This window comes from Rattus norvegicus, chromosome 2, assembly GCF_036323735.1.
Source record: "Rattus norvegicus strain BN/NHsdMcwi chromosome 2, GRCr8, whole genome shotgun sequence".
Classification (NCBI taxonomy): domain Eukaryota; kingdom Metazoa; phylum Chordata; class Mammalia; order Rodentia; family Muridae; genus Rattus; species Rattus norvegicus.
In genome coordinates this window covers 31,534,399-31,551,189 of record NC_086020.1, presented here as the reverse complement: position 1 = coordinate 31,551,189, position 16,791 = coordinate 31,534,399, and the positions used below count along the sequence as shown (strand labels likewise).

Below are 16,791 nucleotides of genomic sequence, written 5' to 3'. Positions count from 1 at the left end.
GCATACATTGTAGCTTGCTCATCCCCTCCTCTTCCCTTCCCCCGTCCTTTCTCCTCTCTTGCTGGTCTCCTTCCTCGAAATAGTCTGCCTTCTGTTTTTTCTACCACATATCTCTGTTTATGTATTTTTTTTTTCTTTTCTTTTTTTTCGGAGCTGGGGACCGAACCCAGGGCCTTGCGCTTGCTAGGCAAGCGCTCTACCACTGAGCTAAATCCCCAACCCCTCTGTTTATGTATTTAAGCCTATGTTCTGTGTGATGAGCAATGTCAGCTGTAGGCTCAGGTGTGTGAATGCTTGGTCCTCAATTAATCACGCTGTTTGAGGAGGTCATAGTTATAGTACGTTTAGGACCTGCGGGCCTGTTGGAGGAAGTACCGCCCAAGGAGGAAGGCTTTGAAAGAGCACAGCCTTGTTCCACTTCCGGTTCATACTCTCTGCTTCCTGAATGCGGCTGAAAATCCTACCCAACTCCTTCTTCTGGCCGCCTGCCGCTATACCTCCCTCTCCTTATACACCATCCCTCTGACACGGTAAACCAAATGATCTCTTTATGCCTTAAGATGAGTTTTTGTTCTCGGTGCTTCATCACAGCAAATGATAGTAATAATACAGTATATGAGAGAAAATGTGTGATGGTTTGTGTTTTCTCCCTATGGCACTATCTTTTGTTACCTTGTTTTAGGCATTCTCTTCTTACCCCATAGTTCTCTTTCCATTTTCAGCACACACTCACGCACGCACGCACGCACGCACGCACGCACGCACGCACGCACGCACGCACGGGGATTTTGCCTGCATTCAGGGCTGTGTACCACATTTGTGCATTGCCTGTAGAATCCAGGAGAGGGCATTAGATCCCCAGGGACTGGAGTTACGGTCCATTGTTAGTGGCCATTCCGGTGCTGGGCGTTAACCTGGGTCCACCAGAAGAGCAGTCAGTGCTCAACCATTTAGCTGCCCCTCCAGCTCCTAGGGTGAGATGGGATCTCAATATTCTTCAACTTGCGTTTCCCTGGTGGCCAAGGATGTTGAACTTTTTTCATTTATTTTTATTTTTATTATTTATTTCATTTTAAAAATATTTACTATTCATTTGTAATTTCATCTTTTGTCTTTTTTTTTTCCCGGAGTTGAGGACCGAACCCAGGGCCTTGTGCTTGCTAGGCAAGTGCTCTACCACTGAGCTAAATCCCCAACCCTGTAATCTCAGTTTTTGAAAACTGCTTGACTCACTTACTCACTTATTGACTGAATTATCTTGGGGGGGGGGTGCTTAATTTTTTCATTTCTTTATGTATTCAAGATATTAATCTCTTATGAGAAGATGGTTGACAAGGGTTTTAATGTAGGCTAGTTTCTTTTCTGCTGATCACTTCCTTTGCTGTACAGAAGCTTTTTTAACTCCCTCAACAGTTCTTGGGATAATTTTCTAAGAGTTGGATTTTTTTTCCCAGAAGGCATGAATGACAGACAGCAGGAGGATGACGTATTCCAATGTTATAAGACTCTCAGCCAAAAGTGCTATATCTGTGAAAGCAGCATTTAAGATACCCTTAAATCAACAGCAGTGGAAATAACTCATAGCTTTCAGACCTGCCCTTTGGGTGGAAATTATAGAACACTGGGTAATAATTCAAATCACACAAAGAAATAAAAACCACCAGTAAAATTAACTACACAGGGCAAACGTGGACGGCAGTGTATAGTAGTTTCATTTATAACTCTTTCTCCCATATGATTTAAAAGACAAATGCACAAAGCAACAGCTATAAAATCATTTATGGGCTTAAAATGTATAGCAATGTAATATGGTGGCAATAATAGAGCAAGGGAGAAGGATAAAACACCTATATTGGAACAAATTCATTCTGTACTGTTGCAATGAAATTAACTCTAACCGAATTGTTCTAAATTAAGGTGTTATTTGTAATTTTCAGGGTAACCACTAAAAAACAAAATCAGAGAAAACTTAAAACCTCAAGTCAAGGTGTTGAAGATGTAGCTCATAAAATGCTCGCTGCATAAACAGGAAGACCTAAGCTCTACCCTAGTAGCCATGTCAAAAGCTGGTCAAGGTGGCATGAGTTTATAATCCCAGTCCTCGGGGGTGAAGACAGGAGACCCAGTAGCCACCCCTGCTATCTTAATCTACAAGATTTAGGTTCTAGTGAGAGAATGGGTCTCAAAAAATAAGGCGGACAGCTCCTGAGGAACAACACCCAAAGTGGATCTCTGGCATCCACAGGCATGTACACATGTGAGAGCGAACATGTGTGCATGCATGCATGTAAACACACACACACACACACACACACACACACACACACACTCTGCCATAGAAACAACCAAGGAATCAAACTGATAAAAATAGAAATTATCTGCCTGATGGCAAAAGAAGGCGTTGATTGAGAAACAGAGGAATAAAATAGGAAAACAGTCATAAATCAAAAGTAGCGAATGACAGCCATAAATCCCACGTGATCAAAAGTCACATTTTAAAACTCCAGTCAAAAGACAGAGATTGGGGGCTGGAGAGATGGCTCAGCGGTTAAGGCCCCGACCGCTCTTCCAGAGGTCCTGAGTTCAATTCCCAGTAACCACATGGTGGCTCGCAACCATCTGTAAAGAGATCTGATGCCCTCTTCTGGTGTCTGAAGACAGCTACAGTGTACTTATATATAATAAATGAATAAATCTTTTAAAAAAAGAGAGAGAGATTGGTATGAGAAATAAACGAAGCCCAAGCTCTAATCTCCCCATTATTAACAGAAGAGCATTAAACCAGAAGACAAAGTAAAAGCAAGTTTGTGGAGAAAGACTTCAGGCAAAGATCATCAAAAGATGAGAGGATTGGCTATGGTAATAAAGTGAATACATCTAAGATAAATATTATTATTAAAAACAAGGAATGATATTTACAAATGCTAACGGGTAAGAGGCCATGAAGCTGAGAGGGAGATGGGTTTTGGGGGTCCCCTGGGATGGGTTGTGAGGACTCCAAGGAAATTAGAAGGAGATAGTAGGGATGGGTATGAGAAACACATTGTATTCACACACAATCTTCAAAGAAGAAAAATACTTTAAAAACTTCTATAAGATAGAAACAGTAATTCTCCCCAACTCACATCATATGGACAGTGCTACACTGATACAAAAATTGGAAACAAAAGAAAAATTAAAGATTAGTATGGGGGGTGGTAGGGGTTGGGGGTGGGGTGTGCATATTGATACAAAACTGGTTTTCGGAAGTAGCACTAAACTGCAACCAGCAACCTATAAAAGGGACTGTTACCATAACTAGGACTAGGGTTTCACGGTTAGGTCAAATAAAGAATGGATCGGTGTAATGTAAAAGACAATAAAAGACAAATACTACACGACCATCTCAATACCTGCAGAAACATGTGATAAAATTCAGTGCTGTTCCATGACAAAAACAAGCAAACAGGCAAAAATAAGTAAATAAATAATAAATAATAAATAAATAAATAATAAATAAATAAATAAATAATAAATAAATAAATAAATAATAAATAATAAATAATAAATAAATAAATAATAAATAAATAAATAATAAATAATAAATAAATAAATAATAAATAATAAATAAATAAATAAATAATAAATAAATAATAAATAAATAAATAAATAATAAATAATAAATAAATAAATAAACAATAAATAAATAAATAATAATAAATAAATAAATAAATAAATAAATAATAAATAATAAATAAATAAATAAATAATAATAAATAAATAAATAATAAATAAATAAATAATAAATAAATAAATAAATCGAAGCCAATTAGGAACAAGAAAGAACTCCTTCAGTCTGCTAAAGGTGTCTATGAAAGACCTACATGATACCATCTAGTGGTCAAGACTGAATGCTTTCCCTAGAGACAAAAAAAAGCTTCTGTTTCTAAGACTTCTATTCAGTAGAGTTCTGGAGGTGATGGCCACAGCAATTAGGCAAGAAAGAGAAACAAACGGCATACAGATTGAAAATAAAAAGTAAGAATATTTACACTGACAGACAATGTGATTTGGGATATAGGACAGTCCTAAGAAGGGAATTCGGGAAATGGCTCAGGCAGTAAAGTGTTTGTTGCACAGAGTTTGAATCCCAAATATTCATGTAAATAATCTGGCAACTCACGCGTGTGATCCCAGCACTACAGAAGTGGAGACAGGAAGAAATCCTTGAAGTTCATTGGCCAGCCAGCCAGCCCAGCTGCACTGATGAGTTCCAGGTTCAGTGAGAGACTCTGTCTCAATGATAGGAAGATGTCTGATATCAACCTCGTGTGTGTGTGCCTTGTGTGTGTTGTCCCCGTGAGTTCAGATACCCATGGAGGCCAGAAGAGGGTGTCAGACTCTCTGGAGTCACAGTTACCAGCAGTTTGAGCTGCACAAAGTGGGTGCTAGGAACCAAACTCAGGTGCTCTGCAAGAGCAGCCAGTGCTCTGAACTGCCGAGCCATCTCCCCACCCCTGTCTTCTCTGATAAGTGTTCTAATCTTTACTCCCATCAACAATGCAGAAAGCTTTCTTCTCTCCATACCTCACCAGCACTTATTATCTTTTTTTTTTTTTTGGATGGGTGTGGTCATGACTGGATTGAGATTGAATCTCATTGCGGTTTTGATTTGCATTTTCCTAATGATTAGTTACACTAATGGCTTCTTTGAGCAGTGTCTGTACAGGCCTTTAGCCCAGTTTTAAAATTTAGTTTTGTTGTTGAATTGTCTTGAGTTCCTGTTAACTCATTCTGGTGGTGTCTCTTCTTGATTATTTTTCTCTTCAGGACAGAAGCATTTCAACCCGATGGAATCCCATTTGCCTAGACTGCTTTTTCTCATATGTTTGAGGTTTCTTCTTCTTAAATCTATGTTTAGAACAATGTTAATGAGATTTCCCCTCTCGGGTTTTTTCAGTAGTTATTTAGTTTCAGATCTTACACTTATGTCTGTAATCTACTGTGTTATTTTTGGTTCAGTGACTGGTTGACTTTTGGCAAGTGTGTCAGCAGAGTTAGATATTGACACCCTTCTGCTTCAGTCCACAAACAAAATAACGCAAAAAAGTCTTAAGTGTGAGAAGGAAAACAATAAAGCACTTAGGAAAATATGAGGGCAACTATTAGTTCTATGTTCTTTTAAAAAAACCATCTGTATGACCTTGAATTAAGTAAGGGCTTCCTAACTTTAGAAGAGCGAAGAGTATTTTTTAAAAGATGTGTTGCCAGGTAAGACAAACCTTCCTACTTCAATCGACCTGCCTAGTGAACTCAGGACACAGGCCCACAGGAACAGTTGAAGACCTGTAGATAGGAAAAACTACACGCCCGAAAGCAGAACACTCTGTTCCCATAACTGGCTGAAAGAAAACAGGAAAACAGGTTTACAGCACCCCTGACACACAGGCTTATAGGACAGTCTAGCCACTGTCAGAAATAGCAGAACAAAGCAACACTAGAGATAATCTGATGGCGAGAGGCAAGCGCAGGAACCCAAGCAACAGAAACCAAACTACATGGCATCATCAGAGCCCAATTCTCCCACCAAAGCAAATATGGAATATCCAAACACACCAGAAAAGCAAGATCTAGTTTCAAAATCATATTTGATCATGATGCTGGAGGACTTCAAGAAAGACGTGAAGAACTCCCTTAGAGAAACACAGGAAAACATAAATAAACAAGTAGAAGCCTACAGAGAGGAATCACAGAAATCCCTGAAAGAATTCCAGGAAAACACAATCAAACAGTTGAAGGAATTAAAAATGGAAATAGAAGCAATCAAGAAAGAACACATGGAAACAACCCTGGATATAGAAAACCAAAAGAAGAGACAAGGAGCCGTAGATACAAGCTTCACCAACAGAATACAAGAAATAGAAGAGAGAATCTCAGGAGCAGAAGATTCCATAGAAATCATGGACTCAACTGTCAAAGATAATGTAAAGCAGAAAAAGCTACTGGTCCAAAACATACAGGAAATCCAGGACTCAATGAGAAGATCAAACCTAAGGATAATAGGTATAGAAGAGAGTGAAGACTCCCAGCTCAAAGGACCAGTAAATATCTTCAACAAAATCATAGAAGAAAACTTCCCTAACCTAAAGAAAGAGATACCCATAAGCATACAAGAAGCCTACAGAACTCCAAATAGATTGGACCAGAAAAGAAACTCCTCCTGTCACATAATAGTCAAAACACCAAACGCACAAAATAAAGAAAGATTATTAAAAGCAGTAAGGGAAAAAGGTCAAGTAACGTATAAAGGCAGACCTATCAGAATCACACCAGACTTTTCGCCAGAGACTATGAAAGCCAGAAGATCCTGGACAGATGTCATACAGACCCTAAGAGAACACAAATGCCAGCCCAGGTTACTGTATCCTGCAAAACTCTCAATTAACATAGATGGAGAAACCAAGATATTCCATGACAAAACCAAATTTACACAATATCTTTCTACAAATCCAGCACTACAAAGGATAATAAAGGGTAAAGCCCAACATAAGGAGGCAAGCTATACCCTAGAAGAAGCAAGAAACTAATCGTCTTGGCAACAAAACAAAGAGAATGAAAGCACACAAACATAACCTCACATCCAAATATGAATATAACAGGAAGCAATAATCACTATTCCTTAATATCTCTCAACATCAATGGCCTCAACTCCCCAATAAAAAGACATAGATTAACAAACTGGATACGCAACGAGGACCCTGCATTCTGCTGCCTACAGGAAACACACCTCAGAGACAAAGACAGACACTACCTCAGAGTGAAAGGCTGGAAAACAACTTTCCAAGCAAATGGTCGGAAGAAGCAAGCTGGAGTAGCCATTCTAATATCAAATAAAATCAATTTTCAACTAAAAGTCATCAAAAAAGATAAGGAAGGACACTTCATATTCATCAAAGGAAAAATCCACCAAGATGAACTCTCAATCCTAAATATCTATGCCCCAAATACAAGGGCACCTACATACGTAAAAGAAACCTTACTAAAGCTCAAAACACACATTGCACCTCACACAATAATAGTAAGAGATTTCAACACCCCACTCTCATCAATGGACAGATCATGGAAACAGAAATTAAACAGAGACGTAGACAGACTAAGAGAAGTCATGAACCAAATGGACTTAACAGATATTTATAGAACATTCTATCCTAAAGCAAAAGGATATACCTTCTTCTCAGCTCCTCATAGTACTTTCTCCAAAATTGACCATATAATTGGTCAAAAAACAGGCCTCAACAGGTACAGAAAGATAGAAATAATCCCATGCATGCTATCAGACCACCACGGCCTAAAGCTGGTCTTCAATAACAATAAGGGAAGAACGCCCACATATACGTGGAAGTTAAACAATGCTCTACTCAACGATAACCTGGTCAAGGAAGAAATAAAGAAAGAAATTAAAGACTTTTTAGAATTTAATGAAAATGAAGGTACAACATACCCAAACTTATGGGACACAATGAAAGCTGTGCTAAGAGGAAAACTCATAGCTCTGAGTGCCTGCAGAAAGAAACAGGAAAGAGCATCATATGTCAGCAGCTTGACAGCACACCTAAAAGCTCTAGAACAAAAAGAAGCAAATACACCCAGGAGGAGTAGAAGGCAGGAAATAATCAAACTCAGAGCTGAAATCAACCAAGTAGAAACAAAAAGGACCATAGAAAGAATCAACAGAACCAAAAGTTGGTTCTTTGAGAAAATCAACAAGATAGATTAAACCTTTAGCCAGACTAATGAGAGGACACAGAGAGTGTGTCCAAATTAACAAAATCAGAAATGAAAAGGGAGACATAACTACAGATTCAGAGGAAATTCAAAAAATCATCAGATCTTACTATAAAAGCCTATATGCAACAAAACTTGAAAATCTGCAGGAAATGGACAATTTCCTAGACAGATACCAGGTACCAAAGTTAAATCAGGAACAGATAAACCAGTTAAACAACCCCATAACTCCTAAGGAAATAGGAGCAGTCATTCAAGGTCTCCCAACCAAAAAGAGCCCAGGTCCAGACGGGTTTAGTGCAGAATTCTATCAAACCTTCATAGAAGACCTCATACCAATATTATCCAAACTATTCCACAAAATTGAAACAGATGGAGCACTACCGAATTCCTTCTATGAAGCCACAATTACTCTTATACCTAAACCACACAAAGACACAACAAAGAAAGAGAACTTCAGACCAATTTCCCTTATGAATATCGACGCAAAAATACTCAATAAAATTCTGGCAAACCGAATCCAAGAGCACATCAAAACAATCATCCACCATGATCAAGTAGGCTTCATCCCAGGCATGCAGGGATGGTTTAATATACGGAAAACCATCAACGTGATCCATTATATAAACAAACTGAAAGAACAACACCACATGATCATTTCATTAGATGCTGAGAAAGCATTTGACAAAATTCAACACCCCTTCATGATAAAAGTCCTGGAAAGAATAGGAATTCAGGGCCCATACCTAAACATAGTAAAAGCCACATACAGCAAACCAGTCGCTAACATTAAACTAAATGGAGAGAAACTTGAAGCAATCCCACTAAAATCAGGGACTAGACAAGGCTGCCCACTCTCTCCCTACTTATTCAATATAGTTCTTGAAGTTCTAGCCAGAGCAATCAGACAACAAAAGGAGGTCAAGGGGATACAGATCGGAAAAGAGGAAGTCAAAATATCACTATTTGCAGATGATATGATAGTATATTTAAGTGATCCCAAAAGTTCCACCAGAGAACTACTAAAGCTGATAAACAACTTCAGCAAAGTGACTGGGTATAAAATTAACTCAAATAAATCAGTAGCCTTCCTCTACACAAAAGAGAAACAAGCCGAGAAAGAAATTAGGGAAACGACACCCTTCATAATAGACCCAAATAATATAAAGTACCTCGGTGTGACTTTAACCAAGCAAGTAAAAGATCTGTACAATAAGAACTTTAAGACTCTGAAGAAATAAATTGAAGAAGACCTCAGAAGATGGAAAGATCTCCCATGCTCATGGATTGGCAGGATTAATATAGTAAAAATGGCCATTTTACCAAAAGCGATCTACAGATTCAATGCAATCCCCATCAAAATACCAATCCATTTCTTCAAAGAGTTAGACAGAACAATTTGAAAATTCATCTGGAATAACAAAAAACCCAGGATAGCTAAAACTATCCTCAACAATAAAAGGACTTCAGGGGGAATCACTATCCCTGAACTCAAGCAGTATTACAGAGCAATAGTGATAAAAACTGCATGGTATTGGTACAGAGACAGACAGATAGACCAATGGAACAGAATTGAAGATCCAGAAATGAACCCACACACCTATGGGCACTTGATTTTTTACAAAGGAGCCAAAACCATCAAATGGAAAAAAGATAGCATTTTCAGCAAATGGTGCTGGTTCAACTGGAGGTCAACATGTAGAAGAATGCAAATCGATCCATGCTTATCACCCTGTACAAAGCTTAAGTCCAAATGGATCAAGGACCTCCACATCAAACCAGATACACTCAAACTAATAGAAGAAAAACTAGGGAAGCATCTGGAACACATGGGCACTGGAAAAAATTTCCTGAATCAAACACCAATGGCTTATGCTCTAAGATCAAGAATCGACAAATGGGATCTCATAAAACTGCAAAGCTTCTGTAAGGCAAAGGACACTGTGGTTAGGACAAAACGGCCACCAACAGATTGGGAAAAGATCTTTACCAATCCTACAACAGATAGAGGCCTTATATCCAAAATATACAAAGAACTCAAGAAGTTAGACCGCAGGGAGACAAATAATCCTATTAAAAAATGGGGTTCAGGGGGTTGGGGATTTAGCTCAGTGGTAGAGCGCTTGCCTAGCAAGCACAAGGCCCTGGGTTCGGTCCCCAGCTCCGAAAAAAAGAAAAGAAAAAAAAATGGGGTTCAGAGCTAAACAAAGAATTCACAACTGAGGAATGCCGAATGGCTGAGAAACACCTAAAGAAATGTTCAACATCTTTAGTCATAAGGGAAATGCAAAGCAAAACAACCCTGAGATTTCACCTCATACCAGTGAGAATGGCTAAGATCAAAAACTCAGGTGACAGCAAATGCTGGCGAGGATGTGGAGAAAGAGGAACACTCCTCCATTGTTGGTGGGATTGCAGACTGGTACAACCATTCTGGAAATCCGTCTGGAGGTTCCTCAGAAAATTGGACATTGAACTGCCTGAGGATCCAGCTATACCTCACTTGGGCATATACCCAAAAGATGCCCCAACATATAAAAAAAGACACGTGCTCCACTATGTTCATAGCAGCCTTATTTATAATAGCCAGAAGCTGGAAAGAACCCAGATGCCCTTCAACAGAGGAATGGATACAGAAAATGTGGTACATCTACACAATGGAATATTACTCAGCTATCAAAAACAATGACTTTATGAAATGGTTGGACTTTAGGCATATGGTTGGAACTGGAAAATATCATCCTAAGTGAGGTAACCCAATCACAGAAAAACACACATGGTATGCACTCATTGATAAGTGGCTATTAGCCCAAATGCTTGAATTACCCTAGATGCCTAGAACACATGAAACTCAAGATGGATGATCAAAATGTGAATGCTTCACTCCTTCTTTAAAAGGGGAACAAGAATACCCTTGGCATGGAATAGAGAGGCAAAGATTAAAACAGAGACAGAAGGAACGCCCATTCAGAGCCTGCCCCACATGTGGCCCATACATATACAGCCACCCAATTAGACAAGATGGATGAAGCAAAGAAGTGCAGGCAGACAGGAGCCGGATGTAGATCTCTCCTGAGAGACACAGCCAGAATACAGCAAATACAGAGGCGAATGCCAGCAGCAACCACTGAACTGAGAATAGGACCCCCGTTGAAGGAATCAGAGAAAGAACTGGAAGAGCTTGAAGGGGCTCGAGACCCCATATGAACAACAATGCCAAGCAACCAGAGCTTCCAGGGACTAAGCCACTACCTAAAGACTATACATGGACTCTGACCTCATAGGTAGCATTGAATATCCTAGTAAGGGCACCAGTGTAAGGGGAAGCCCTGGGTCCTGCTAAGACTGAACCCCCAGTGAACGTGATTGTTGTGGGGAGGGTGGCAATGGGGGGAGGATGGGGAGGGGAACACCCATAAAGAAGGGGAGGGGTGGGCGATGTTAGGGCGGAAAACCGGGAAAGGGAATAACACTCGAAATGTAAATAAGAAATACTCAAGTTAAGAAAAAAAAAAAAGGAAAACCTTAATGGTGTCTATAAAATAAAAAAAAGAAAAGAAAAGAAAAGTCCTCCCCACATTAAATCTATTCACATAGTTAAAAAAAAAAAAGATGTGTTGCACATTAACACACTGAAATCACAGAGTTCCTATTTCAAAAGATACCATTGAGAAAAATGAAAAGAATCCTAAGAGTGGAAGAAAATACCTGGGGATCATTTTGTAAGGAATTTCATCTAGAACATGCAGAGAATTTATAAACAAGTAAATAAGAAAAAACAATCTGATTAAAAACACGTGGGATGCCGGGAGAACTAGCTCAGTGGTTAGGAGCACTTGCTGTTCGTTCACAGGACCCAGGTTCAGTTTCAGACACCTACACGGTAGCTCACAACTGCCTGTTATTCTAGTTCAGGAGGACCTGAATGCTCCTTCTGGTCTCTGAGGGGTCTCATGAATGTGGTATATGAATATATTAGCTAAACACCTATACACATAAAATAAAAATAAGTAAATCTTTTTTTAAAAGAACATAGAACTTAAACACCATAACCTCTGTCTTAGGTACCATGACCAAGGCAACTCTTATAAGGACAACATTTAACTGAAGCTGGCTTACAGGTTCAGAACTTCAGTCCATTATCATCAAGGCAGGAGCACAGCAGCATCCAGGCAGGCATGGTGCAGGAGCTGAGAGTTCTACATCTTTTTCTGAAGGCTCCTAACAGAATACTGGCTTCCAGTCAGCTAAGATGAGGATCTTAAATCCCACACCCACCGTGAACACCTACTCCAACAAGGCCACACCTACTCCAACAAGGCCACACCTACTCCAACATGACCACACCATCTAATAGTGCCACTCCCTCGGCTCAGCATATACAAACCATCACAATATCTAAATATTTAATATCTTCTGTTGAAGACATTAAGAATGACCATTAGGCATATGAAAATGTTAGCCCCCAGGAAAATACCTATAAAATCAGTGAGATCTCAATCCATATTCCTTAACATGGGTAAAGTGGAAGTTTTTGGTTGATCATGTGATTCAGACTCTCGTGCTGTTTTGCTGAGACAAGACCTGTGGGAGGATACATGATGTTTGGAGGGAGAATAAGTGGGACTCAATGGTCAGTGGTGGGGATGCTTGCATAGCTAGCCTTGCATAGCTAGCCTTGCATAGCTAGCCTTGCAGTGCGTCATGGGTCTGTGTTTTTGGCCATCTTTACTTCCTAAAGAGAGGCACGGCAGAGAACTTCTGGCGTCCAGGCAGGTCCTGGTTGCTCCTGCTGACTGATGGTGATTCGACAGAGGCCTGGCTGTTTCTGCTGGATTGTTACACTGCTGCTGATGCATGCTTGGTATCCTGACACTACTGAACTGGACTGTTGTTATCCTGAATATGGAGACTTGACTTGTCCCAAAACACTACATCTGAACAGGTCCACATCCCCTTGTCCTATTCACCATCTTTTCAACTTTGGATAGTGGGCTAGAAGGGAGGTTGGAGTGTTTGAGAACCCTTGTTAAAAATAGGTTTATTAAAACGTAAGCCTACACAAGGGCATTGTCAGAAATAGAAGATAACAAGTGTTGCTGAGATGGGAAGAGCTCGCAGTTAAGCATTGAAGGTGGAGATGGAAAATGGGAGTGTCACACCGGAAAACGCTTTTGATTAGCTTCAAAGCATTTAAATACAAAATTGCTATAGAACCTTACAACTCCTATTGCTAGATACATGCTTGAGACATAAGAACATATCTTCATATAAACCACTTGAGTAGAAATACATTATGCTTGGCAGCTGATGAAGGGAAACAGCACTTCTATCACTGGCTGAACACAAATGTCTATGCAAGGAAATTAAAGTTCAACCATGAAAAGGAAGAATCATGGGGCAAACATTATGCCCAATGAAATAGGCCAACACAAAAGGCCACAGGTGCATGACTCCACTCCCATAAAGCATCTAAAGAGACGGAGACAGAAAGAAGAGTGCTCATGGGGACAAGGGGAGGAGGGACGGGCGACTGCTGATGCATGTGGGATTCCTCTGGGAGGTGCTGACAGGGTTTTGGGATTACAGAGAGGATGGCTGTATGTGTATATGAGTATACTAAAAACTACAGGAGCGGGCCTTTCCAAGGGTGGGCTTTATGGTAGATAATTTATATTTTAATAAAGTTACCACGAGAGAAAAGTATCGGGAAAAGTTACAAAGGTAAAAATCAAACCAAACCAAAGATTAGAGAGGCAGTTTTACTCCAAATCTGCTCTTGAAAAAAAATAGCAGCTTAACTCTGGATTCTCAATCCCTGCACCTGAGAAACAGGCAGAGATGTGTTCTCTATAAGAGGTCATTTGTGACCTTTTCAAGTTATAAATTGCAAATGTCAAAAGATAAAGACATTCGAGAGTACTTGTTAGCTCAGATACAGAGTTGTCTTCTGACTTGGAAGCTTTTCTCCTCAGACTCGGGTGTTTAAGAATGACCTCATCACTTCTTCCCAACTCTTGGGCGTTGGTGTCGGTCTGTTTCCTCCACCATAACAAACACCTGAGACAATCAGCTCTTAGAGAGAAAATTGCTTCTGCTCACAGCTTTGGAGGTTTTGGTCCATGATTGATTGCCCCCAGGAGGAGGCAACACGTGGTCACACAGCACATGGGAAACCAGCCACCTCGTGGCTAAGACACAAAAGACAGAGAAGTACAGTATGGTGGTACAGGCCTGTGATCCCGGCTACATGGGAGTCTGAAACAGGAGAAAATTTGAGAAATTTAATGAGACCTTCTTCTCAACATTCAGGAAACTGCAGAAAAATCAGGGATAAAGAAACATAAGAGTGAGAGGAAGGGAGAAGTGACGAAATGTGTCACCTCCTGGGCAAGACACAAGCATTGCAAAGAGAAACTCACAGGCACCGGGATGCGTGTGCTAGGTCTGCCGAAGAAGGGACCCATTCCAGATATAAATAGAGGAGGGGCTCAGGGAACCCTGCCCCACACTTCAGGACTATTTGCTACTGATAGATTCAGGGAGAGGGAGTAATGACCTTCAGTTGTGTACACACTGATGACATAACTGGTACACACCAGGACCCAGTGGATGGTTTTGATGCAATGGTGATGCAGGTGGCTGTGGTTAAATTAAGTGAGTCACAAAACTAGAGCCTAGAGCAGGAGTCATGGACCTGGGAAAGGAACCGCTAGGGGCAGCGGGAGGGTGCTGAGAGGGACAGGAAAGAGACAAGAGGGGAGAGAATAATCGCAGTATAATGTATACCTGTTTGAAACCGTCAAGTGACACAATATTTTTTTTTAAAAAGCTTTAGCATGGCAACAGAAAAGGCATGGACGGAAGCAATAGGTCTGTGGTAGAGATGGAAAAACTAGATCCCTGCGACTCTCCTCAATCACACCCAGAATGACGTAACCACCCACAGACTCCACTTCCTACAGATTCTACCACCTCCCAAGTCCCAGAGGGTCTTCACAGCACATACCAGAGAATGTGTGCAGTGCCCACAAAGCTGGTAGCCCTGAGTTTACACAACACAACAGTACTCTGCCAGTCTGTGACTGCATGTAAACGTGAGACTTGACTGCACCGTCGAAGAGGCCGACCGAGGAGGCCAGGAAGACACATACTTATAAAGAAGTTCCTTTACTTGTAAGTGAGTGTGCATATCTATGGTGAGACGAGTGATCAAGCGTGCGCATCTGCCCTTCTCAAACTCTGCTCCCTGGAGGTATGAGGTGAGGGGTGTTGGGTGAGGAACATGTGTCCTCCTCCCGCACGACTCCTCCAGACCTCTACAGAATGAGCCTGAAGGGCCAGGAATGGAGCTCGGTGGCAGCATGATTTCCCAGCATATATCAGGTGCCACATTCAGTCGCTAGTGTGGAAAAAAAAGCGGAACACGGCTCAGAAACACTTTTTCTAAAGATTCATGATATTGGATATTTCAGTAGATAAAAACATCACTAGCAGATGGCTGCTAACAGCAAGAGAACTTGAAAGCCAGCATATTTCAACGGCAACAGCCACTCTTACTCACTCCCTTTCCTGGTAACCTCTTTATTTTGTCTTTAAAACCCTAATAAAAACACTACGTAATTTGCTCCAACACCATGTTCAAAGCGAGGCTCAAGAGGTTTATTTAGACCAGCCCATGTACTGCCTAAGGTTATTTATGGGGCTAATGCCCCACAAGGGCAGCGTTAGAAGGCCCACTTCTCTTAGGTCATATGTTGCTCAGAACAGTTCCTGGAAACAACTGTCTTTTCCTAAGACCCCAGGATGTCGTGAACAAAAATATACACTGTGAACTACCTTCACCTCCCAAGCCCTGTTCAAAAGGAGTTTTCGCATAGCTCTCCCTTCTTAATGTTGAAATATTTCCATTGATGATTCTTTGACCCGACAAATTGTAAAACCTTGGGACTTGGAATTGTTTGCTAATGTTTTCTTCAATTATATCGTCTTGTGGGTCCATAAAACCCTGAAGTTATTATAAATAAATAAATGGTTTTCTCTTCATGATGTAAACCATCTCTCCCTGAGGTCAGCGGGGGAAGTTTGGTTTGGATGGAAGCAGAGCCTCCCAGGGCTGGGTAGCTCTCTACCCAAGGGGCTAGTCAAGCAAGCAAGCAGAGCCTGCTGCTGTGCGTCTTGTTTTAACTTCCAGAGAGAAACCCAATCGTCTGAAATGTTCCTTCTTCATAAAATACTCTGCATGTGGAGACAAGGACCCCGACTCCTCAGAGCCAGCTGACAAGGAAGGATATGTGAGGTACGCCCATGCCACTGACACTGATCACACTGGACCCCCTAAGGGCTCGGTAGGTCTGTGTGTTAATGAGCCCAAAGCAACCTTCCCCACCTCAGTGGTGAAGACATGATTCAAGGTGAAAGAGAGCTAGGATGTAAAGATCGATTAGGAGAGAAATTGGCTGTTGATGCCATGTTCTGCTGAGGGGAATACTTCTTTTTTTTTTCTTTTTTCTTTTTTTCGGAGCTGGGGACTGAACCCAGGGCCTTGTGCTTGCTAGGCAAGCACTCTACCACTGAGCTAAATCCCCAACCCCGAGGGTAATACTTCTTGGGAAATGACAAACCCGCCATTTTCTGGATGCCTCCAGGCCTCCGTACCTATCCTGGTTACGAAGATTCTGAGACCAGTCTGTGTGTGGAAATAAGTCCCATGACACCATGCAGCGTGGGTCAGGACAACTGCTGGCTCACACCTGTGCTCCTTGGCTGGATAATGACTGTGTCTGATTCTTTGGGTTCAAGGCAGGGTACTCTCTACGAAGGATGTCTCACTCTCAATTCTTTGCCCACAAAATACCTCTATTTCTCCTCCTACAGTTATATTAGCACAGAAATGTGCTTTTCGGAGAGTGGAAATAGAGTACTTGCTAGGATTTAGAGTATCATTTAGAGTCAGGGTTACAAAATATCTGTCACTGATTTTTTTTTTTTGCTGTTGTTATGTGATTTAAAAAAAAAAAACCCACA

General features: G+C 40.8%; 2 long non-coding RNA genes across 2 annotated transcripts in view; one reads left to right on the top strand and one right to left on the bottom strand.

Annotated features, from left to right (window-relative positions):
• LOC120100680 (uncharacterized) overlaps window positions 1–16,791 on the bottom strand; it is a 51,788-nt gene that overhangs the window by 23,751 nt on the left and 11,246 nt on the right. The window lies entirely within an intron of this gene.
• On the top strand, window positions 443–15,402 carry LOC134485584 (uncharacterized). The gene is made up of 2 exons (XR_010063717.1): window positions 443–530; window positions 14,597–15,402. It is a non-coding gene; the product is annotated as an uncharacterized LOC134485584 (long non-coding RNA).